This window comes from Heterocephalus glaber, unplaced genomic scaffold, assembly GCF_053883595.1.
Source record: "Heterocephalus glaber isolate CG9 unplaced genomic scaffold, H.glaber_assembly_v1.0 deba00000347, whole genome shotgun sequence".
Classification (NCBI taxonomy): Eukaryota; Metazoa; Chordata; class Mammalia; order Rodentia; family Bathyergidae; genus Heterocephalus; species Heterocephalus glaber.
In genome coordinates, this window is record NW_028258143.1 from 15998775 (window position 1) to 16023325 (window position 24551).

Consider the following 24551-nt stretch of genomic DNA (forward strand, 5'->3'; position numbering starts at 1 on the left):
AGGCTTCTCAGCCCAGAAAAACCAGGAGCACGCATGAACAACCCCCTGGAAGGGACCTTGTTCTTGGGTCCGCTGACCTCGTTCTCGAGTTCTCAGAATTTTGAAGGCTGCTAGGAAAACCAGCTTGATCTTGTGAGACCACATCCTAGGGACACCCAGGGGGAAGGGATGCAGTGAAAACTCTGGGCCAGTCTATGGACTGCATGCCAAGGGATGAGAGATAACCGATAGTAACTAAGAGGCAATTGCAGGATTTGTTTCAAGACCCTATTACAAAGAACACATAACTGAAAAATAAGTAGCTGAAGGTATATGATCCTTTGCTGAGAAATCTTCACTTTTCCAAGGGACTAAGGCATCACAAAATGACTGTTACATTTGATTGTGTGGCAGTGAAAATAAATCATGATTATTAATGAGATGAGGTGGTAGAAGAGGTAAACTGTCAAAGGAAGTGTGGCATTTTATTCCAAGTGGACCAAAAACACTATGTTTAATGTATTGAAAGAGAAGAAAACACAAGGCTCAGAGCATTTTGGGGCAGAGGCATTTTATCATCTACATTGCCCCAGTGGATTTAAAAGATAGATCCAGGGTGTAAGCTCATATTCAAGAATCTAAGTTAGAAAATTCTTAGAATTTCCTTCTTTGTATTCAAAATTCCCTCTCAAACTCCCACAGTAGGAAATATTGGAAGGGTAAAAGGAAAGGTAAAGGTAAGCATCCACCACTAACACACCCACGACTCTCCTACAGACCATTTATTGTGGCAGAAAAGGAAACAAGTGATCCACTCAGTAGAATTTTGCTTGTTGCAGTGGACAAGCCCATTTTGGGCCATGTTTGCTGAGTCTGGGGGGATTTGAAGAGAGAAAGGAAGATTGATTTATATTGTTTCAAATAATTGAATTACAATGGTATCTGATGTACAGCCAGAACCCTTATCCCTTTAGCACCTGCTCCATTTGCTTTAAATATTTCTCAGATTGAAAACTAAGAGCAACACTCAAATAACCACCACTACAACAAAAATGCTGCTTTCAAAGTTTACCAGAAAAATGTGGAAGCAATCTAGGTTGTACATAGCTGCACCAAGCTTTTTGTGAGTGAATACAAGTCTTTTTTTATGCCTTTGGAGGAAGACATGAGGGTCTTTTCAAGAGTTTTGCTAAGAAAAGTGAAGCCCCAAGCAACCTAGGATCTCCATGAGTCAACTCTTAGGTGGGTAACACCTTCTCTTAAGAGCAATGGCAGGTGACAGAGATTTTAAAAAACAAAAACAGTGCCCCCAGACTAAACCTAGTTGTTACTCTTCCAATGACATCTAATGTCAATAACAGGGAGAGGAAAGGCCTTGAGATTAAAGAAGAAGAAAAAAAAAACATACTCCAACACTAGCATTAGAGTTGTCAGTGTTTATTTGAAAAAAGGAGAGGCAATGGTAAATTTAATTATATTAAAATTGGAAAGTAGAAGTTTTACCAATGAGAATTATTGATATATAATTTAATAGAAAAAAACAAAAGGTGAAGAAAGAAGCAAAAGAAATAAAAACACAGAGAGCAAATAAAGGATACTCACAGGTTACATTAGAGGGGAGGCTGAGCTGACCCTTGAAATACTTGTAGCTCAGTTTCTGGGGGATCCTCCTCAGGGCCACCATAGAACATTAAGCAAAGTCACAAAGAAAGGGGCATTAGCCTGTTAATGAAGGCCAATGAGAATGAGCTCTGGATAGCTGTTTCATGGAAATAATGTTTTAGCACTTGAATTTTAATGAAAGAGAGTAATAAAAATTAGGGAGGGAATCTCTACCTCTTTCACCTGTAACTGAGTACTGATACAGAAGTGTTTTTTCTTCACACATTATATTAGGCAAAAGTTACATCTTATATGAATTAATCATAGTTTAAAAAAGGAAACTATATTTATTTAAGAAAAGTGCTAGCAAATATTAATCTACTACTCTGTACTATTCCCTTCACTTGTTTTGTCTGAATCACAAATATGTAGGTTTTGTCTTATGAGGTTGACAGAAGATTAGTGCTAAGCTCAGAGCCATGGTGTCCATAAACACACTCATAACTGCTGAATATCTGATTCCAAGTCTGGCCAGCTAGCTGACAATTGTCCCTCTTCCTCCCACTGAGCTGGAAGAACTCCAGATGATAAACTTAAAGATGAAAGCAGAAAAGTGGAAAAGAAAAGTTCAGGAATATCAGAGAAGCACAATACTATAGTAACAGATGAAATTGTAGTTATGATATCAAAGGCATCGCTAAAGTGGCTCAGGAAATAGAATAACTGGGATAAAATTGAACTTTTTTTTATCAGTTAACTATTGGTTACTTCCAGTATAATGATCTAAGAGGGAAGAAATCACAATGGCAGTATCTAGTTGCATGGGTACATGTGACATAGTGAAATTTGGACAGTATAGAAATGGCCCTCAGCAGAGTTGAAGAGTTCTGCTGAATGGTCTACCTGCAGACCTGTGGGAAGGGTAAAGAATAATTAAATATCCAGGGACCAGCAAGTATGAGAATCCTCCAGTATATCAAGGGCTCAAGGGATAGAGTGTTTGTCACTGCCTGATCTAGCTGGGTCAGAGAATGGAACAGTATTACTGGAATTCAGTGAGAACAAGCATTAGCAGGGTTTCTGGGAAGAGCTACAATCATAAAAGAACAAGCCAGTGCCAAAACCACTGTGCAGCATGAAGGGAGCCTGGAAACTGGCTGAGTCAATATCCCTGTCTTTTTCTGGCCCAGCCTTGTGACCTGCTGCCATGACAAGAGAGCTAGGATAAACAATCTGTAGAGGTCACCTTCCTGGAGTAAAGAGCAGGGTAGAACTGAGTGGAGGAAAGATTGAGAGTGACAAAACAGTAATACCAACAATCAGTGGAGCTCTAGTATCATGCTTGAACTTATCCACTCTTCACAAGACACATCCACCCACCCCAAACAATCCAAGACTAAAAGAAAACCCATCACCTACTTTGAAAATGCAAACTCAAGGCATGTCCTTTGACAGCTTTTCTAACAAAATTAGTTCCCCTACACTACGTTATTTAAAAAGTCTGGAGCCACCAATGGATGGGGAAAAGTGATATTTCCAAAAACAGGTGAGTAAAGAAACTTCACTTGCTTTAGACAAGAGAAAATCAGGAAAACAAAGCTAATGGGGTTGATGTGATGAAAAGAGCAGAGAAATCAGGAGGTAGAGTAGGCATGCAGAAATATGTATCATTTATCAATAAGAAAGAACAAAGAATCATGAGCTACGTAAAACATCTCTGTGGCTGCAGCAATGTTGATGTTTATAACTTCTTCCTCTGCTGTGTAGCAGCTTTCAATACTAAATAAGGAAAAAAGTTCTGGAAACAATGACGGGCATTATCTTCTTTATGCAATAAAACAACCTTGCAATATGGATTTCATCATCCCCACTTTATAAACTAGCTAAAAAATTAGTCCAATTACACATATTGTACTTGCTAATGGGCAAAGTAGGAGCCAACCTATTTCACCAAGAGTCCCCAGGGGCAGCAGTTCTTCCTGCAGAGAGCACTGTGAGGAGTTTCAGCCTTATGTATGAACTGAAAGCAGAGACAAGCTGGTTAGCATCACACATCTAGAGACTACTGAGTACTGGGCTTCCATTGAGAGTCACCAGGATAGACTCTGAGTAAAACATTTGGGCACTCTTTTAAGATCATGATACACTGCATATTAACCACTGTTATTCTCTAATTATTTTACATAATTTTGTTTTATTTTTATAGAAGAGTTTTATATTTTCTTTATAATATCTACTTATACTACATTGAAATAAAAAATTAAAAAGGATCAAGAGATATACAAAGGAGTTTTGGGAGAGGAGATAAAAAAGAATTATGATGTATTAGGTACATGTACCAACTTCCCATAAAAAATGCAGTCATTACATAATGCAAACATGTAACAAAACAACAACACCAACAACTAAAGAAAAAGGAGCATCAGGAATGGAGGCAACCAGAGGAAGTGTAAGCTAGTACTACTGGATGGTAAATTAGGAGAGGAACTTTCATGTACTTGATGAAGACTTAACGACCCCATACTTTTAGACATGTTTCTCCTCATTTTATAGTAACAGACATGACAACAACTGGATTAATTTCTAGAGGTTCTATAACAAGTACCAAAGTCTGGGTAAAAAAATAAAAGAAATTTATTTTCTTATAGTTCTGTAGGCTAAAAGTTCAAAGTTAAGATTGTCAGCAAGGTGGTTGCTTCAGAGGGCTGAAAGAAGGAGTCTATTGCATGCCTTGCCTCTGGCTTCCAGTAGTTTGTCGACCATCACAGCAGAAGCTGTCTTTATCCTTCTGTCTTTGTCTTTATCTCTGTACTGTTCCTCATGTACACATATTTCAGTGCCCACATTTCCCCCTTTTTATAAGGACAGCATCATCTTGGATTAAGATCTTGTTTCCATTGTAAGTAATTAAATCATTAATGAACCTAATGCCAAATAAAGTCACACACTAAGATATTACGAGTATGGACTTTATTAAGTAGATTTGTAAGAGTACAATTCAACCTATAACAGCAATCTGTAAGTACAGTGTGTCTGTAAAACCTAAGAATTGGTATGCAGGGCTAAAAACAGACATATGATACAAGGCACAAGTTAAATGAAAACAATGGACAATGAGACTATTGTTGCTAAGAACTATGATAACCAGTAAGATATCTCACACAAACATAGCTGGGTCACTCTCTATGTATAAAATGCACAAATACATTTCATAATAAACCCTTAGAATCAAATAAGATACCATATGTGACAGCATTTTGCAAGCTGTGTGATATTCAAATTAAGCCATTAATTTTATTACCATTACCATGTCTTTATTTATATAGGTAGCTTATTTTTACTGTTGCAATGAGCATTTCACACTTTTCTGGTCCATTTATTTTTATTTCAGCTGTATCCTAGATTAGTAGCATCTATATCTATTTCCTTTTAGGGAGCTGAGTTCCTTCACTCTTTTTCTTTTTTTTTTTCCTTGATCATTGTAAAATATCTTTCCCAACTTTCATTTAAATGCTAAGTAGAGTCTTGGCACTGAGTTGTTCAAATAGCCAACTCCATCTAAACGTAGCTCACCAATGAAAGGAATTTAAATTGTCAGCACGTTCAATGCGTTGACTGCAAGCCAGTTCAACATTTGATCAATTAGAAATTGAGACAGCATTGCAAATGTTTCAGTCAGGTTTGGCTGGTAACTCCCATGACCTTTGGGACTTTCTTTGCTTAGTAGCATGACATTTTCCTGCCATTATCTGCTCCCAGATTCACCCATATTTATGAGTTTCTATTTAATTAATTTTTCCCCCATACAATAAAAATAAGAAAAAGTAAACATGTTTTTCAGTTTCTGCATTTAATTCAGAATTCAAATGGTTAAAGTACTTTTGTAATTTATGTAAAAGGGAAAATGCATCAAATATAGATATCTTTTTCTTGAACTTTACCTTCCACTCTTCATTCCCCTCATATTTGTCCACCTTGTATTGAAGACTTGTAGTAATCTACAAGTTAGTTTTTTCATTTAATATTTATGGAGCACTCATTGTTTAATTTGTACTGTGTTAAGAATTACAGGGAAGATGAAGCTCTTTGGTAGTTTTAGTATTTAGTGAGTTTAATGCTACTGTCTGATCAATAACCAAGCCCATAGTTGTCAGATGTGCAGTGTTTTGCTGTTTTGAAGAGGCATTGACTTGTCAAATGCACAGCTGGCTGGGGTGGAAGATAATGGCTCAGCATCAGTAGCTCACTGCCTTGATTCCTCTCAGGTTGCCACAGCCTTGACTCTAAGAATTTTTACTTCTCTTTATTTTATAAGGGGAAATAATGTCCTATAATAGACATCACTAAAAGTCTTAAAGTATATCTCTCAAAAATGACAAATCTGTTCTCCCCATTTAAAACACAATAAAGGCATATGAGGTCTATTAGGAACTTAAAAATGAGTGTGTTGACATTTTTAACCTTTGAGAGTCTTCCTCCCCAACATTTCTGGAGAATTTATAATCTATAACCAACCAAACACCAAATTGTTTATAGTAGCTTCTATATTTGGAAAGCAACTTAACAAAACAAGTGGAAGGCTTGGGTACTTTTCTCCAAGAGATTATTACAAAAGCGGGGACATGAGACAGTTGTGTGTTCATAGCAACTGCCCACGTCAGAGAAGCAGAAGGTGGTAAGTAACCCATGTAGAGTTCTCCATGCATCTTACTCATTCAGGACTCTTTGGAGTCAGACTGTGCACCCAATCATGGCCACAAAAAAATGCCTTTTACCTGGAGCTTTAGCAAGAGTAGCCCGAAAATGGGTTGTCTTGGCAAAGTGACCCCATAAGTTGAGAAACAGGAATGACAAAGAGCAAAGGCAGAAGTTGTATTTTGAAAAATAAGTGTGTTCCTTGGAAGTCTTTTATTAACAGCATTTTGTGTGTGATGAAAGAACAATGCAAAAACTAACTACTTCCTTTCCCTTGTGGGTCAGGTAACATTTAAAGGCTTTATGTTTCTACCACACACTAAGTTGTTCAAACTGAGTATGAAGGAAATTAAAGTCATCTTCTATGAGGATGGGAAGTGCACTATTTAGGTCTCTGTCCTCCTGCCAGCAGAAGCAAATGCATTTTCTCCATTTTGAAGAGTTTCCTTCTGGTCTCTACCCTTTCCCAGACATTCGTTTGTGATGTGGTTCAGTTTGACTGATTAATTTTAATTCTTCTGTTTCACACAAGGTAGACAGTGATGAATTGATATATTATAGATATGATTAATGGTTACTTTCTATTCAGTGTAATTATCAGGTGATGGTTTCAATGAAAAATGCTAGAGAATGAAACTTTTCACTCTAGATAACTATCTATCCTGTCTGGGAAGAAAAATGGATCTCTATTTTCAACATATTACTGTAGAGCAAGGCCACAAGAGATAAAGCATACTGGCTTTGTGAATTTTGTAGAATAAGATGGATTTGGAATAGGGCCTGTCTCCAAAGAAATTCTTAGAGAGGAAATTTCTGGATAATAAAATTTCAAATTTTACCTCAATCCTGGGTTATTTTACCAGCTCATATATGGGCTTTCCAATCACTTCTGCATTTTATCCATTCTGCAGATTGGTTTGAGTTAATATCCCTAAAGTAGTGCATTAATCATACCACTCTTTTTGTTCAGAAACCTCCAACAACTTTCTGTTAACATGATAGGAAGAACAAATCATCAGCATGATATTAAAGGCCCTTTGATAAAAGGCAAATGCTTTTTGTTGAACTCCTCATTTTGATCCCACTGGTCTGCTCTCCAAGCTGTCACCTCCTTGGCATCTCCACTGGCCATGTGCCCACCGGGCCATGCTTTGCCTTATACCCTTTTCTATCCAAACTGAACTCTAGGAAAAAATTGTGAATGACTAGAAAATGGACTAAAAATTATCAGGCTTCTTCCATGGGGAAATTATGAGTTATTTAGAAAAGAACCCTTTGAATTGTATGGTTCATGTATTTCATTGTCTTTGAGTTATTATATGACTTTGTAGCATTAGAAATTAATTTCAAGAGAAAGGATAAAAATATATATACTCACTTGTTATAAACATGCAAATACATTATCTCCAATGATGGCTTTATGGATATTCTTAACCCATGGTGGAAGCCGCCAGTTTTGTCGCTATTAAGCAAATTCATTTCAGCATACTCAATGACCTTATTTATTTGGTCCTTAGATTCTCATTTGAACTTGTGAAGAAATTTTTTCCCAGATCCTTTACCAACACATTAGCTAAATAAAATCTTTGGCATATGTTCATTTTGCATCTGTAACAGGAACTCATGATTTGAACCATTAATTAAGTTTGAGTGGGGCAAAGATATTATAGGTCAGGTCACATGATCTAACACACACGTGATCTGGCATGGAGCTTTGAAGACTTCCAGGGTCTTTATTATTCTTATTTCTGCTTCTGTTAGGAGAATGGAAGGAGCATTGGCTCTTGGGTCTCGTTCAGCTTGAGGTGGATGGATGGGAAGTGGCCCCACAGCCCTAATTGTGCTCCTTGCACTACTTTGGCCTTTTCCAGAATGTAACATTTATGGTATCATTATAGACACATTTGTAGACTTCATAGCTTGGCTTCATACTTAGTAATATGTATTTTAAGTTTCCTCCTTGTCCTTTCGTGGCTCAATAACTCATTTCTTTTAAGTGTTGCATAATATCCTATTGTTTGGCTATTCCATAGTTTATTTTTCTATTCATGTATTGAAAGACATCTTGGTTGCTTCCAAATTTTGGCAATTACGAACACAGTTTCTATAAACATTGCATGCAGGTTTTTGTGTGGACATAAGTTTTCAACTCATTTGATAAATATCAAGGAACAAGATTCCTGGATTTTAAGCAAATATTATGTTCATTTTTTAAAGAAATTGATAGACTTTCTTCCAAAGTGGCTGTACTATTTTGATTCTTCCTGTCACCAGACAGGGTGTGAGGAGTTCCCTAAACCTACCTTACCTAAAAATAAGTAAACAGGTTCGCTGACTCTGGGCATAGAAAAAGATTTTTCAAGACACTTTAGTTAAGAGACATAAAGGCATTTATTAGTCACAAATACACAAAAGCACACACTCAAAGAATGTTGGCCTGAGAGCGTGAGGAAGAGAGCAAGAACAAAAGGGAGAGAGGCAGAGAGAAGCGTTATGATCTGGAGCTGGGTGGGTATAATTTTGGCTTCTTCAAATGGGTGATCTAGGACATGTATTCCTACTGTCTAGTCTGTCAGGTCACCCATCTGGCTGTGTCAGAATCAAACTGTTCACATGTGCTTGAAGTTGAGATCTGCTGCCCAACAATATTGCTGCTTTCTTGAGGATGGAGGTGTGTGAGAGGAAACACTATTTACAGGGGAAAAGCACAGGCCTAAAGCACAATTTACCAACTTATTGTGTCTTTAAGACCATTAGAAATTTTTCCTTTTCTTTTTTGAGTGCATTTCCTGGAAGGGAAAAAGGCTTAAGTAACTTTTGTGTCCTGAAGCTTCAGTTCTTCTTCTTCTTCCTTCCTTCCTTCCTTCCTTCCTTTCTTTTATTATTTCTTTCTTTCTCTTTCTTTCTTTCTTTTTCTTTCTTTCCCTCTCTCTTTTTTTTTTTTTCCTGAGACAGACTCTTGCTGTGTGGTTCAGACTGGTCTTGAACTCACTATATAGCCCAGGCTGGCCTTGAACTTGCAGTGATCCTCCTGCCTCAGCTCCCAAGTTCTGCAATTACAAGTGTGCATGCTACCATGCATGGCTACAGTTCTTCTTAAAAGTAGTATTTTAAAATTCTGATTTTTTTTGTGTCCTATCTACTTATCTTTATTTTTTTTCTATCTTACCTCATTATTGTCAGTGAAAGAGAGCTCCTATTGCTCTAAATCCTTGGCAGCACTCAGTCTTGTCAAAGTTCTGGCTTTTGGCCATTCTTTAAGGCATGTAATAGTATTCCATTATTGTCTTCACTTATGTTTCTCCGCTGACACTTGATGTTGATGATTTTTTCCCCATATGATTGTTATCTGTGTATCTTTTTTGATTATTTGTACTCAGGTCTTGTGCTCATTTTTAATTGGTTGTTTAATTTTTCATTGTTGAGTTTTATTATTTACCCAACTTCTAATGCTTAACCCAGCATTTTTTTATGTTGGCGATGTGTTAGGAGCCTTTGTAGGTCTTTTAAACAATATGGGTCTGCCTTACCAACCTCTTTATTTTAGAACAGTGAACCTTAAATCGCTATAGGGCTTGTGATAATTCAGGCTACTGGGTTCCAGCCAGAAATTCTAATTTAGCTGATTGGACTGAGGCCTGAGCATCTGCATTTTTAACATGTTCCCAGAGGATAGAACCCCACTTTGAGAACAATTTCTGCAGGTCAAGGTAATCAGCTCTAAGGTTGCTGGCTGAGAATAGGCATTTTTGAAACTCTATAGATGCTTCTGCAGTGTAGTCACTGTTGAGCGTGGACCCTAGAGTCTCTTCTGTTTAGCATGAACTAGAAGTAAACTTCTTAAGCCTCTCTTATTTCTATGTATTATCCCATTTAACATCTAATTCCATGTTGTATATATTTTTTACAATTACTTGTATAAGTGACTACATGTATATTGGCAATTATAACTTAGAATTTTGTTTTCTGGTTCAGTTTTCACAAGGTGCTCATTTCTTCTATATGTCTTGCTTTATGTTTTTGGTAGTAGACAGCTACCAGATAGACAGTGGTGCCTGGTTGTGAACTTGTGGTCTTTAGAATTACTGTCCCCTAAATCTGTTACCCAAGAAGATAAAATTCCACCATTTTCATTCAATTTAGCTATTATCTTTTTAAATAGAACTTTTTGTAGGAAACATTTGAACATAAATGATAAGACTAAACAAAGTGTCATATGCAGTATTTCTCCTCAGGGTTATACTCTATGAAACACATCGTCGAATGTGTATGTATTCAGATTTTAAAATAAGTTTGGATCTGCCTAGCCTAAAATGTAGATGGGTCTGTTTCTTCTCAACATTTAAAGTCCTAAATTCTTCTAGAGAAATTTGGGCTGTCTGCACTGAATAAGGGTTGGGTTCCTTGCTTTGCAGCTCCTGTGAGCCTGGAGGGAAGGATGGTAAGAGACAGGCCTTCCTCTGTGTGTGTGGCCGAGGACCACTGTAGCAGTGTGGCCTGGAGGGGCTGTGTCCACCAGGCTGCACTTTTCCTAGGGCCTGGGCACCCATCCTCTTCACTTCCTGTGTGCTGAAGGAGGAGTGGGGTTCCACCGAGCCCTTGGGGAACATCCTGTGCTCCTCTGCTTCTCACCCCTGGTTCCACCTCTGATGGTGACCTCGAGGATGGACCAGGCTCAGGGCCACATAACCTTTGAGGATATGTTGGTGTACTTTTCCCAGGAGGAATGGGAGTTACTTGAGGAGCCTCAGTGATTCTTTTACTGTGATGCAATGCTAGAGAACTTTGCACTTGTGGCCACACTGGGTTGTTGGTCTGAAGCAGGCAATGAGGAGACACCCTGAGCAGAGCATTTCTGTACAAAAAGTATCACAGATAAGGACCCAGTCATGTCTTTTCTTCCAGATAGCCCACCCGTGTGAGATGTATGATATGCTCTTGCAAGCCGTTTTGCACCTGGCTGAATACCAGGGCTCATATGCTATGCAGAAACTACACATGTGTGAGCCACATGGGAGAGGATTTTCATTCAGTGCAAAATTTTACCATCACCAGAAGTGGCATTGTGGAGACATTCCCTTTGGGAGGAATGATGGACCAGCCTCATTTGTGAAGAGCTATACAGCCCATGTGTGAGGGATACCTGTTGTGTGCAAGGAGCCAGAATTGACTTGCTGGACAGCTCTGGCCTCTCCCAGTCCCAGGCCCCACACAGTGAAGTGATTGCTACAGAAGGAATGAGTGGACGGAGTCTCTCCCAGCCAGCTCCAGTGTTGGCCAACCCCAGGAAGACCATGATGGACAGACGATTTTTCAATGATGGAAAGGGCTTCCTAAATACTGTTCCTCTTCATGACAGCCAGACAACTCAGACTGAGCTGAGTTCCTTTAGAAGCCTACCATGTGGAAATGTGTTTGAGCAGAAGTTAAGTTAATCACAGAGAAAGTCACAGTGGAAAAAGAGCTTATGTGTGTAAGTGCAGAAAGACCTTCATTTACCCATCTAACCTAAAAATGCACCAGGATTGCCACACTGGATAAAGACACGTGCAGTGAATGTGAAAAGATCATCAGCCATAAAGACACACTTCTTTATCCCCAGAGAGTTCAGACTGGAGAGAGGTCATATGAGTGTAGCGAATGTGGGAAATTCTTTAGCCAAAGCTCCCACCTTTTTGAGCACTGGAGAATTCATACTGTGGCAAGGCCTTATGAGTGTAGTGAATGTGGGAAATCCTTTAGCCATAAATTCAGCCTCATTAAACATCAGCCAGTCCACACAGGACCAAGGTCTTACGTGTGCAGCAAGTGTGGGAAACCTTTCAGCTGCAACAACACAATTGTTCAGCACTAGATAATTCACACTGGAGCGAGGCCTTATGAATGCAGCCAGTGTGGGAAGGCCTTCAGCCGGAAGGACACCCTCATGAACACCAGAAAATACACAGTGGAGAAAGGCCTTAAAAGTGCAGTGAATGTGGGAAGTGCTTTAGCCATAATTCCAGCCTCATTCTGCACCAGAGAGTTCACAATGGAGCAAGGCCTTATGTGTGCAGTGAGTGTGGGAAAGCCTACATCAACACAAGAAAGTTCACACCGGAGCAAGGTGAATGCGAGAATGTGGGAAATTCTTTAACCACAACTCTAGCCTCATTCTCCACGAGCAAGTTCACACGGGAGAAAAGCCTTATGTCTGTGATGCATGTGGGAAGGCCTGTAGCAGGGCCTCCAATATTGTGCTGCACCACAGAGTTCACTGTGGAGAGAGCCCTCACACATGCAGTTTTAGTGATCCTTAGATGCATACCTTTAACTTATTTTGCATAATAATTCATACAAGAGAAAGGCCTATGTGTGCAGAAAAGTCACCATTTCCTCTTTCTTGCTCACTAGAGAAAAGCTCTGCCTGCCCTCTGGAGACAACCTCACAGGTGAACTTGTCTGTTTCTACATCCATCCTGGGGAGACTGCAGTAAGCACTACATATGTGGGAAGTTGTCATGAGATTGTTCAGATGCTTAGTGCTGTCCAGGGCTCTGGGCAGTTATGTCGCTGCCAGTGCCTGTGGTGGAAGCCATCATATGTTACCAGCTGTGTGTGTCGGGCCCTCCGTTCTACCCTCAGTGAAGGCAGGCATCTGCTCACTCTTCTGTTCCCTATAGGAATCATGAATGTTCTGAGCCCATTGAGGGTCCTCATTTCCTCTCTCATGGCTAGGTTCTGAGTGGCCATGATCCAACTGTGGCATGAAGGGTCTAGGGTTCTGCTGGGGATTTCCAGGAAAGATTCCCCATTGGTAGTGTTGAACAGAATAGTCATTCAAATCACCCAGCCTTGCAAACTGCCTATCCCATGATCCAATTTATGCAATGGTGAATGTTATTATATATTATGTCATCCTTTCCTCTTGGTTCTGTGTACTATGTGGAGTGGATTGAGAAAAAAATAGTTTTCTGCCAATATGAAGGGAGGAGTACCTTTTGTGGCACAAACTTTATTTTCTTGATAACAGGTTGGCCAGGAAAAGTTCTCACTCCAGTTTGACTTAATGTACACTGTTGTAGGCCTGCTAGAAAAGACTGCAGAGCTTTATGTGGCTAATTCTCTGGCTTGAATGTAAAGGTTTCTTGTGAGCCCAGTGCTCATTCTGAGGAAGGTATAGCTGATGTGAAAAATCTCCCATGCTTCTGGAAGCAACATGAGTTGATTCCCTTAACTATCACATAGTCCCTAACACCATTGAGGTATTACTGACTCCTAAACCTATATAGGAGCCAGAGTCCCATAGGCAAATGCCATGGGTTGTAAGACCTACACACTGAGGTGAGAATCACTGGTACAGAAACGCTGAAATAACAGTGGGTAGGAGTGATTCTGGCAAACATTGATTTGTCCTTTCAATAAGACTGTCCACAATGTTCATGTAATTATGGCTGTGTGAGATGAGGATATACAGAAATTCTCAAAGTCAACATTGCTATTTCCTGGGGCCACAGCTACTGTGAGAGTAAATAAATATTTGTGGATTTTTGTTGTTGTTGTTGTTTTGAGGTTTTTTTGGTACCAGGGATTGAACTTAAGGCCTTGCACTTGCAAGGCAGGCATGGTGCCACTGAGCTAAATGCCTGGACCAAGGTTTGTGGATTTTTGTAGTTCTGTGTGCTGTTGACCTTAAGACCATCACTGCACAGATGCTTCTCTGACCTCAGAAGAGGCATGGAGCTCCCTGACTTCACCTTCACTCCTTGTAACTGAAGTGGGTACAGACTTTATCGTCCTCTAAGTTTTGGTTATACCAAGGTGGAGATCACTCTCCTAAATTGAGAAAGAGATAGAGTACAGGCAAAGTAGTTGGTACATTTGACTTTCCAGGAGGACTCGTAAATGGTTTTCCATTCTCAGCCTGAATATTTAGGTCTTAAGAACTTTATCAAAGTATGATTAACGCCTAATACACTGCAAATAGATAAATTATAAGATGTGCCTATGGGTACACCTTTGAAATTACCATAATCAAGATAATGAATATATCCAATCAAAGCAAAAGATTCCTGTCTCTTTATAATTCCACCAGTCCTTCTTATTCCTTCCATATTTACAAACAACAAGAGGCATTTTGTATAAAAATGAAACCACGGTATGCACTTTTTTTGAGGTTGGGGGCTCTAGCTTTTTGTCATTAATCATAACTATTTTAACATAAATCCATATTGTTGCATAAACCAATAGTTTGTTAATTTGTATTTTTTAGCAGTATTCCAATGTATACCACAGTTATAAATCCATTCAGTTTTTTTTTAAATGTATTAAATTCTTTTATTGGTACATTGTAGGTATACAACACAATTACATTTCTCATTGGGAATTGTACCTTTACATAATGCATCTTGGGTCTTATTTTGTCCCCATTCCTAGCCCTCCCTTCACGCCCTCCACCCTTCCCTATTTACAAAGAATTTATTTCCATTTTTTCCATTTCTCATCATTTTTCCTTTCCCTTCTTTCCTTTCCCCTGTCCCTCCCACTACCCCTACCCCTTTGGACCTTTTCTTCCTATTTTACATTATCGATTATTCATTCTAATCATTGGTACATTTTAGGTATACAATATAATGACATTCATCATTGGAAATTTGCACCTTTACATAGTCTCTCTTGGTTCTTATTTTTCACCCTAGGGAATGGGATTAATATGAGAAAATGGAAAAATAGGAACAAAATCTTTGTAAATAGGGAGGAAGGATGAAAAATCCATTCAGTTTTTAATAGATGGTTGGATTGTTTCCAGCTTTTTACTATTACAAATAAAGCTGCTATAAATATTTGTGTTCAAATTAAAAAAAGAAATTTGGGGGTGTTTAAAAGAGCCCATGACTCCTTAAATTGGAGTTATCTGAAGTTGCAGTGGGTAATATTTGAGGTGAGTTCTTACGCCATAACTCTTTGAATCCTTTCACAAAAAAGACAGAATTATCTGCTATTTTAAATAAATCCAAAACAACAAATCTGCAAAGCTGAATAAAGTCTACTTTCTCTTTTACAAGATAACATTTCAAATGATGATGAGATACAGAGTAACCTCTGGGTAGCATTTGATTCCCTTCTCATTGATGTTCAATTGTTATGAATCATTGTTTAATATAATTCTCCTCCTTCTAGCTTTTCTTTTATCTCACTATAAGATGTTTTTGAAAGCAAAAGTCATTCCAGAGGGCAAATAAATATAGATATATGTGTCATGATATGTTCAGACTTTAAGGTATTTGTCTGGTAAGGAAAAAAAAAAGGAAAGAAGAGAATCTTGAAAGATTCAACTGCATAGTCTTTATTTATTTCACAATGCATAAAGTTGCTCTTAGCACTCCTATCTAGTATTCTGAGTGTGCTTTGATTGTTGATTTTGTTTTAAAACCAATGCTGAAAAAGAAACTTGGTATATGTTTATGCATGTGTACATGTATGTATATGCACTTTTTTCCTTTTTTGTGGTGAGCAAGACAATTTTTAGGCAATGATTCACCTGCTAAATCTCAGGTTAGTGTGGGGACCACTGAGAAGTGTACTTCTTCACCTAGGGTTGAAAATACCATGTCCCTACACACACACACACACACATGCATGCACACACACATACACATACACATGCACACTGATCGAAGGATCACTTATGAATATTTACAGCAATAGGTAGCAAATGATGCAGATAAAGATTGCATTTGAGCTTACTGTGGCCTGATAAATTCAGATTTTATGCTTTTTCACCAGACATGAGGAGCAGTTTGTTTTTATATATGAAAACTAGGAAGTTATCAGGAAAGCAGAACAGTTTAGACTAGAAGCCTAGCTCCATATGAAAACTTGAAAGCTTATAGGAAAATGGAGGCTCAATATTAATGAGGGTAAGGTAGAAGCCTATCAAGACTCAGGCTCAGTATTTGGGCTATGAAGAAAAATTCTTGAATATGAGAGCTTATATTCATTTTATATTCCAGTGCAACAAATCCCTACACATTTTGCTTTAAAACAATATGCAAATAGTACTAAAAGTTCTGTAAGAAAGAATTCTAGCACTGCCTCACTGGGTTCACTCTTGGGTGTATCCCAAGGCTGCAGTCCGGGTGTTGGCTAGTCCCTGTCCTGTGCAGACTTTGTGGAAGTCCACTTCCTAGCTCATTCAGCTTTTTGTCAGCATAAGCTTTTTCCTTGTAGGTATAGGAGAGTGGGACCTAGTTCTTCCCAGACCTTATGCAGTGACTGCTTTCAGTTTCTAGAGGCTGCTTGTGTTCTCTGCAATATGTGCCCTGTCCCTCATCTCCCTTTTATTTAATCTCTCATTATTCTAATCTTTGACATACTTAACTCTGATTGCTGGAGGGATGATTAGACTAGCTCCACTCATATAATCTCTTACTTGAACCTTTAATAACTTCTGCAGATCCCTTTACTGAGACACCTGTGTTAGTGTCAGTGTAAGAACTGGGAGTAGGCATGTGTACATGGCGAGGGAGCATAGGAAGGTTGAGAGCCAATGGAGAATTCTTCCCACCAATGAACTACAAGCTCAAGTGAGCAACAGCTTTGTCAAGGTGGCAGGTATCCAGGTCAAGGAAGCATCACCGCATAGCAGGCACTTTACACATAGACCAAACATTATATTTCAACAGCAACATGATGTGCCAATTAGAAATGAAGAGAGAAACTCCCTTTACAGTCAGATTTCTCTGAGCTTGATGTTCCTGTAAAGGTCTGAACAATTTTGGAAAGAGTATAACTTGAGCGATTTGGAGCAATTCAGTGTTAGAAGGGACTTAAAAGAAAATAATAGATTTCCTGACAAGAGAACATACAGAGAGCCAGGGATTTAGCTCAGTGGTTTCACCACCTGCTGCACAAGCACAAGGACTAGAGTTTGATCCCTGGCACCAAAAAAAAAAAAAAAAAGAGAGAACATACAGACATTTGAAAATGATGTGACTGTATTTATATTCAAATATATAAAGAAATTCAGCTTTTAAACATTATTTGTTAATTTGCTGTAAGATCTTGCCCCATGTAGTATGTAAAAAGTTTACAATATACTCTGAATACTTCATAAAAAATTTACTATATCGAATATAACTTGTCTAGTTAATCAAATTACTAAACCAGTCAGGTCTTTTGCCATTTTTTGAACAGATTTTCTATCAGAGAGACTAGGGTCTGAGTTGATTCATGCATTCACTCTTCATTTCTTCAATTAGTTATCAAACCTATATTTATCAAGCTGCAAGCTAAGCAGTGGAGATACCAATTTAAATGAGAAGCATATCCCTGGAGCTTGAGGAGCTCACAGCCTGCACATTCTGAAGGAAATCATTTGCATTCATTCCATTCTTACTTAGTTTTTAAAGAAAAACTTAGAAAATAATGTAATTTTAAAATAAAGCAATAAAGCAATTTTCTCACTTTCCTCCAAATACTGGAAGCTCTTGGAGCTTAAGGACATTATTTTACATATTTTTTATTCTATCAGAATTTAGCATGGTGCAAAGCACATGTTTAGTGTATTGATTTAAACTAAAAATACTAGAATCAGGCATTGTCTTTAAGAAAATAAGCAAACAGTTGCCAAGACTAGTTTCTAATGATCATCTTAAATAAGAAATATATTGATTTATTACATCCAGGTTAGAAGAATAACACAGCAATTAAATGAAGCAACATTTACTGCAATCTATGCTTTTATGTAATGTCTGTCAACATCCCAGGTGTTTTAGAAGAGGTGCTATTTTAGCACAAAATAATACCCTGCCGAGTTTCCCTCATTTCTTCTAAGACAATGTGGATCAACTTTAATCTCATTTATAGAATAAATAAAAGGTCATAAATTCAGCAGGCCAGTAAATAAGGCTCATTTCTAAGAGAACGCTGTGGATCTAGCCTAACAACGTAGTTGAAGAAGATGACAAGGATTTATGAAGGTATACTTCACTCTATTGTTAATATCTGTGGATAAAATACAATTCACCTCTATGAGTAGCAGAAATGAAATAGTTATGTAAGTTAGGACAGTCACAAAATTAGGCACTGTTTACAAATGCTTATGAAGAATTTTTACTAGCACAGGGAGAGACATGGTGTTATGTGAAATTAAAATAAAAAGCAAAATACAATATATGGTACATTTTCAATGATCATACTTTTCTTTAAGGTGAAGGGGACTTTTGGTTACTCCATTTCTGCCAAACATCGCTTTAGAAAATTGTTTGGCTCAGTGATTGGTTACATTGTGGTGCAATTTGATGGATGCAGTCAAGGTCTCCATAGCTATCTGGCTGAGAGAATGACTGGTACACTCAGCAAACAACACCATCTCTTTCTCTTGTTTTCTTATATATATATATAATATATATATATATATATATTATTTGGAAGTAAGACAGAGGTAGTTTTCCTGCCCATTTAGGCTGTTTACAGAAGCTGAAGATGTAGAATTTCATGGTAGCACCTCACTTAAGTTGTTCCTCTACATTACGTTGGGAAGTTTGAGGGCAGTGGCATCTACCAAAGACCAAATCCCAAGTGATAACTTGGGGCAGAGAAAAGAGGCACTTAAGGAGGTCAGTGTTACAAAGTTCTGGGCACCATTCCTAGAGGCCCAGCCTAGAGAATGCTCTCTCTTTGCCACAATCATTCCGTAAGCACTAGATGCTCTTTTATAATTCCCTTTCTGTTGAAAATCCCAAGAATAATTTTTGTTTTCTATCCTAGGCAGAAAGAGGGAAAAATCAAGTAAAATATAAATTCTGATATTTTAGGGAAAATTTTACAATTTTAAATAACATTTTTTTGACTGTGTTTCCAGATCTTTTTCCAATGGAAACACCAATGTTTAGTATATATTGGTATAGAAATCTATGGGATGCGGGTGGGGTGTGCGGAGAATAAGCTTGAGGATATTACAGTTGAAGGCACTACTACTGTAGATTCTAAAAATCATTTCAAATACTGAAGGCAATACTTAGTATACGTGCCCAGATATATACTGGTGACATAACTTTTGAAACATAATCATCATAATAAAGGAGTCTTAGTATATATATTGGAGCATTAATGCTTTAGCTCCATATTCCCTCCTCTCTTTTTCCAAAGATAATTAGTCTATGGCTCTCCAGTTACCCTGGCTAACATCAGGAACTTTCCAACCCCTCTGAGAGGTTTTGTATATCTGAGAAGTCACAAATGTAATCTTCCTTTTTAATCAACAAGCATTTGTCATGTATCCACTGAGTGCCAAATAAGTATTGAACATGTCACAATGATTCAGATATGATCTTAATTCTTAAAATGAAAATAATTCTCATTTCTTGGGAGGGGTAGATTCATGCACTAGTACACCTCTAAATGTTTAACAACCAACTTTCTGGTGGAAAATGCGAACACATACATATGTGCCTATACACTATTTAAGGTAAATACCACTGATATAAAGAAGTATAGCATACAATTTAAGGATACTAGTAACAGAGTATACAATTCTTCTTATCGCAAATTTCATAGAGGTAATTGCTCCTCAAAGAATGCCTTCTTTGATCTTGTTAAACTTTTGTACTATGGCCAATGGTGTTTGCAAATGAGAAATTTATGTAGTCCCACCATAAATTACAGTTGATGTTTTCTCTAGGTTAAGACTATATTAATAAGAAAGTTGAAAGAGAAACAATTAACATACATCTGCTCTTCCCTCAACAATCAGTAATTTGAGCAATTGATTTTCCCAATTGGATAATAATATTCAAATACTGGAAGAATATTATATCAACTTTATGTAACTCATGATGTAACAGCTACAGGTTGAAAAATACTTTAATCTGAATTGATAACATTTGCTCAATTACTTTTTAAAGTCTATACTATGATTATAACTATGCTTTGTAATGTTTGTCCAATTCTATAAGTCTTCCTACCATGACTGATTTTGTGCTACCAATGCTATGTGGTGGGAAAAGATGGAAAGTAGCAAAATAATTTTATTTTCACCATACAGATAAAATAGCAAAAATGTAACTCCAAAAACCTATACAATTGTAAAATATGATAAATAATTAGAAAGGAATGAATACTGAGCCTTTATTAACTTACTTTTAATACAATTTATTTAATTGGAGTTTTTAGAATTTGCTTTTTAGTAGTGGGTATATTTAACAACTGGTTCTGGAAATGCAACAAAGTAAGGATTAGTTCTGGTTCTGGAAATTCACGAAAGTAAGGATAGCTCCGGTGGGTCTGCATGGGCTAGCTTTAGCCCACCACTGGGTGTACGACGGGTGATCAATATAGAAAGAAGCGCACACATGCAAAAAATAGTCCTCTCTTCTTGGGGAAGTCAGGAAATACACCCTAAAGAGGAGTCAGTGGGCATCATTAGACGATGCAGAGGGGAGATATCCCATGCCCAGGAAGGGGCGTGGTCAGCGGCAGGGGGCATCAAACATGCTTAACACCTACTTAGTTTCTCATAATTAGAATGGAGTGAGGTCTGCAGAGGCCAGATTGGGGAGAAATCTTTTAGGTCAGACTGAGTCAGGTTTTCATTTTGTTTGGAACTGATAGTCTTTAAAAACAAGACAATGTTTCATCCATGTGTCTTGGAACAAAGATCTTAGCAGCAGTGTAAAACATGAGAGGAGGTGACATTGCAGGCTGGAAGGCCACACTGCTCCTTGCCCTGCTCTCTCTCCTTCCAATCTGACTCTCTCCTCAGGTTCTCCCAGGTCTAATCCAAAACAAACAAGAGATTTTCCCCATTTTCCCACTAGACTGAGGAGGTTTAAAACATCCCGGTCTCTTGCAATTCTGCACTGACTTTATTGAATTATGTACAAAGAGAACTTGTTAACAAAAGCATAATTTCATCTACAAATTCAGGAAATAAAGTCAAGTTCAACAATGTTTTTTGAAATTATCTGGGAAAAGGATATTAGAGGATTTGAACTTACCATCCTCAGTGACAACCATGATGCAGGGAGACAGTGTTGAGAAACTTAGGGGGTCAAAACATACACTGATCTTCATAATTGAATGGATTTTCTTTCTAACAAGCTTTCATTCTGTGAAGCTGATATTAGAGATGAAGGACCTGTGATTTCTGATGAATTAAAAGAATCTGAGCACCCCTGATTCTGGAACACTTTTCAGATTCTATCTTGAGCCTGCTTTTCTTCTACTTAGAAGCCTTATCTGGAGTACAAGTACATCCAGACATCAGCTACTACTTGTTTGTGAATTTTCCCTTCATTTTAAAAAGAAAAGTGAACTATTGGCATTTGGGGAAACTGCTTGATCACCTGAATTCATTTGAGGGAAGTCAGAAGCTCTAGGCAAATTTGATGCCTTGATGATGGAATGGAAGTAAGGAAATCAGAATTGAGCTTGTAATTTGAAAGTGGAGAATCCACTTATTATCCTTAATAAAGCTCTGCGTTCCAGTTACAGGACTTCATGAGGAGTAGAATTGCCATCCTGAAGAAGGCTCCAGGTATCACAGAGATAAACCAAGTAAACAAACCTAAACACAATAGGTCATCAAAGGAAGGAAGAGAGAAAGAAAAAAAAGGCCCTCCTTCCAAAAAACAAATACCATAGAAAACATTTGAACACATTTTTATCCTGAAAAATAATCAAATAAATTGAAGTTAAAACAACTATGCAATTTCTTATATATGGTTTAATGAATATTTGAGATTGAGAGTTCACTAAATTATATACTCCCCTCATTTCCTTTGTAGTATTACTTTTACAATATACCTTAATGGCTTAAAATGTTTATATATGTTGGAGTTGCATCAATCTTTAAAACCTACATTCATAACAGCTATATAATATTGCTACCTTCTGCAAACTCCTACATGTTGCTGGTCTTTTTATGGCTGGTTTATCTAAAATTTTATTTTTGTTCCATATAATATATTAGATCTCAGTCTCTTCCAGATAATGTGAAATAACAAAAAAGACCCTTATTCTAGCCTCTTGCTTTTAGTCATGAAAAATTTATCAGTAGTTAAACATTTATTCACCCACTCCATTCCCCAAACCATTTGAGATGGCTTACCATAAAATCAAGTAAATTTAAAAGGATCATAAAACAATAAAAAGTCAGGAACAGGAAAAATAAATTGTTATAAGTCTACACCGTGAAAAGAAAGGTTGAATACTAACAGAGAAACTGTAACAAACTCTATAGATGGAACAGTAGAGAAGCAAAATTTATCCCCTGGCCTTGGAAGTCGAAGGGAAAGAGCCACAATCTGGTCCAGAAGGTTTAACTGGCTTCCTACTCAGTGCTGCTTGGCACGAGGGCCACAGTGCCTCTGGAGACCAGCACACTTAGTGCAAAAAGCTGCTTTGCTTGCACACCTGTCTCTGTGAGTCAGTGCACATGGCTTTAGTCCTTCTAACACCCTCCGGTCTCCTCCTTCCCCCATTCCGTGTCTACTTTCTGTTGCTCATCCCACCCCTTGTCCTCTAAAATCATTTTTTACATTTTTAATTTAATTTAATTTTATTTCAATGGACACATAATTGTATATACTTATGGGGTGCAATGTGATGTTTCCATGAATGTGGAGTTCACACGTTTTACTGTAGCCCGGAAAATGGGATCTAGCTTGGATCTCGTTTCCCATCTCTAGAGGTGGGGAGAGGCTGGGTTTGTGTGGGAGCTGAAGTAGGGGGAGCATTCCCTCCTTACCTTACACATTCAGTCCAGAGCTCTCATAACTCTTGTGTCATTCCTTTCTTGCTCTAATTGTCATCTTTCTCACAATGGTAGTAAGTGAGTCCTGAATGCATCAAGACCAGCTGCATCTTAACATAGACCCCTGGAAAGAGGGATCGGAGGAGGGGGATATAAATCTGAGTACAAAAAGATGGAAGATGGTCTTTATTAACATTTTGTGGGGTATATTTAGAAATAGATCATATCATACATCTCTCACCTAAATCCTACAAATTCTTTATAACTATGTCCCATTTTTCCAACCATCTGCTTTCACCTGGGGATCTCTCTCTCTCTCTCTCTCTCTCTCTCTCGTTCTCTCTCTCTCTCTCTCTCTCTGTGTGTGTCTCTCTCTCTCTCTATCTCTCTCTCTCTGCCTCAATCTCTCTCTCTCTCAATCGTTTTGTCTATTTCATCTCTCTCTTTTGCTCCTCTTCTTGGACACTATCTCCTTCAAGATCATGCCCTGTTCGGATTTTCTCCCTGCTCTCATATCCAGAATTTGGCCTGTTTAAACCTTGGAAATCAATACATCTACCCAGGGATGGCTAGAATGGTTCTGAAGGTTACTGTTTTGTTGGTTTGTGTTTGTCATACATCAAGTTTTAGTCTCCAATCCACTTAAAGGCAAATCTCCAGTTGAACTAATCTCTCCCTGTACCCTTGGAGGTGGTTGGATAAGTAATAGAGAAAATGTGTACTCACCAAGTGTTGTAGAAGAAAAGGAACCTATTTGAGATTAAGAATGAAATTAAGAATGAAACCAAAAAGGCTGATAAGTTTTTTTTATAGTGCACATCCCTACCTACCACACCCACTTATATTGGGAACCTGAAGTCTGTTCCTGCACTCAGCAGCAAAGTGGCCAGAGAGCCATTGTCAAGTATCCTTTTTGAGAAGTCATATCTCAGAAATTTTAACAAAGGCTTGAGGAAATGTGATGAATGCCCAGGCCACCAAGCCAGAGGAGACAGTTTGTAGATGGTGGAACATGCATCCCCAATGAATTTCAGTGAGAGAAATTATGTGTGGGGCTGCGGCACTGTGGCCTAAATAAATAGCTTCTGACACCTCTGGGTACATATGACCTAAATGCCCTCAGCACAATTCTGGGTTATTATCTTTACTTCAACTAGTTTTTGATAGGAGGAGGAGATTTAGTCAGTGGAGTGAGGGTCTAGAGCAGTTTGCCAAGAGCTGTTATTAGTAGAAAATCAATTCAGAAATGCCATTTGAGGATGAAGCTCTTTGGCATTCTTGTGCCTGATTCACAAAGCTAAGAGACATTCCTCTTTCAGCCTTTCACAAAAAGTTTCAGAGTTGCCTAGTTTCACCTGAGTTTTTGGTACACACATCTGAAAATCATTTGTGAATCAAATTCAGTTAGAATAGCTGCAGTTTCCTCCCTTTCTCCCTTCCTCTCTCTCTTTCTTCCTTCTTTCCTTCCTACCTCCTGTTCTTCTTCCATTTGTTATTTTCTCTGATCTGTATCATGCTTCCTTTCTGAGCTATTTCTTGA

General features: G+C 38.0%; 1 protein-coding gene and 1 pseudogene across 2 annotated transcripts in view; both read left to right on the forward strand.

The window, feature by feature from the left end:
- LOC147829870 (uncharacterized) overlaps nt 1-14863 on the forward strand; it is a 38426-nt pseudogene extending 23563 nt beyond the window's left edge. The window contains exon 1 of the transcript XR_015446096.1: nt 1-14863. This exon is cut by the window's left edge and continues 23563 nt beyond it. The product of XR_015446096.1 is annotated as an uncharacterized LOC147829870 (transcript).
- Nucleotides 1-24551, forward strand: part of Dpp10 (dipeptidyl peptidase like 10) — a 1332172-nt gene that overhangs the window by 129215 nt on the left and 1178406 nt on the right. The gene's annotated exons all lie outside the window — the stretch shown is intronic.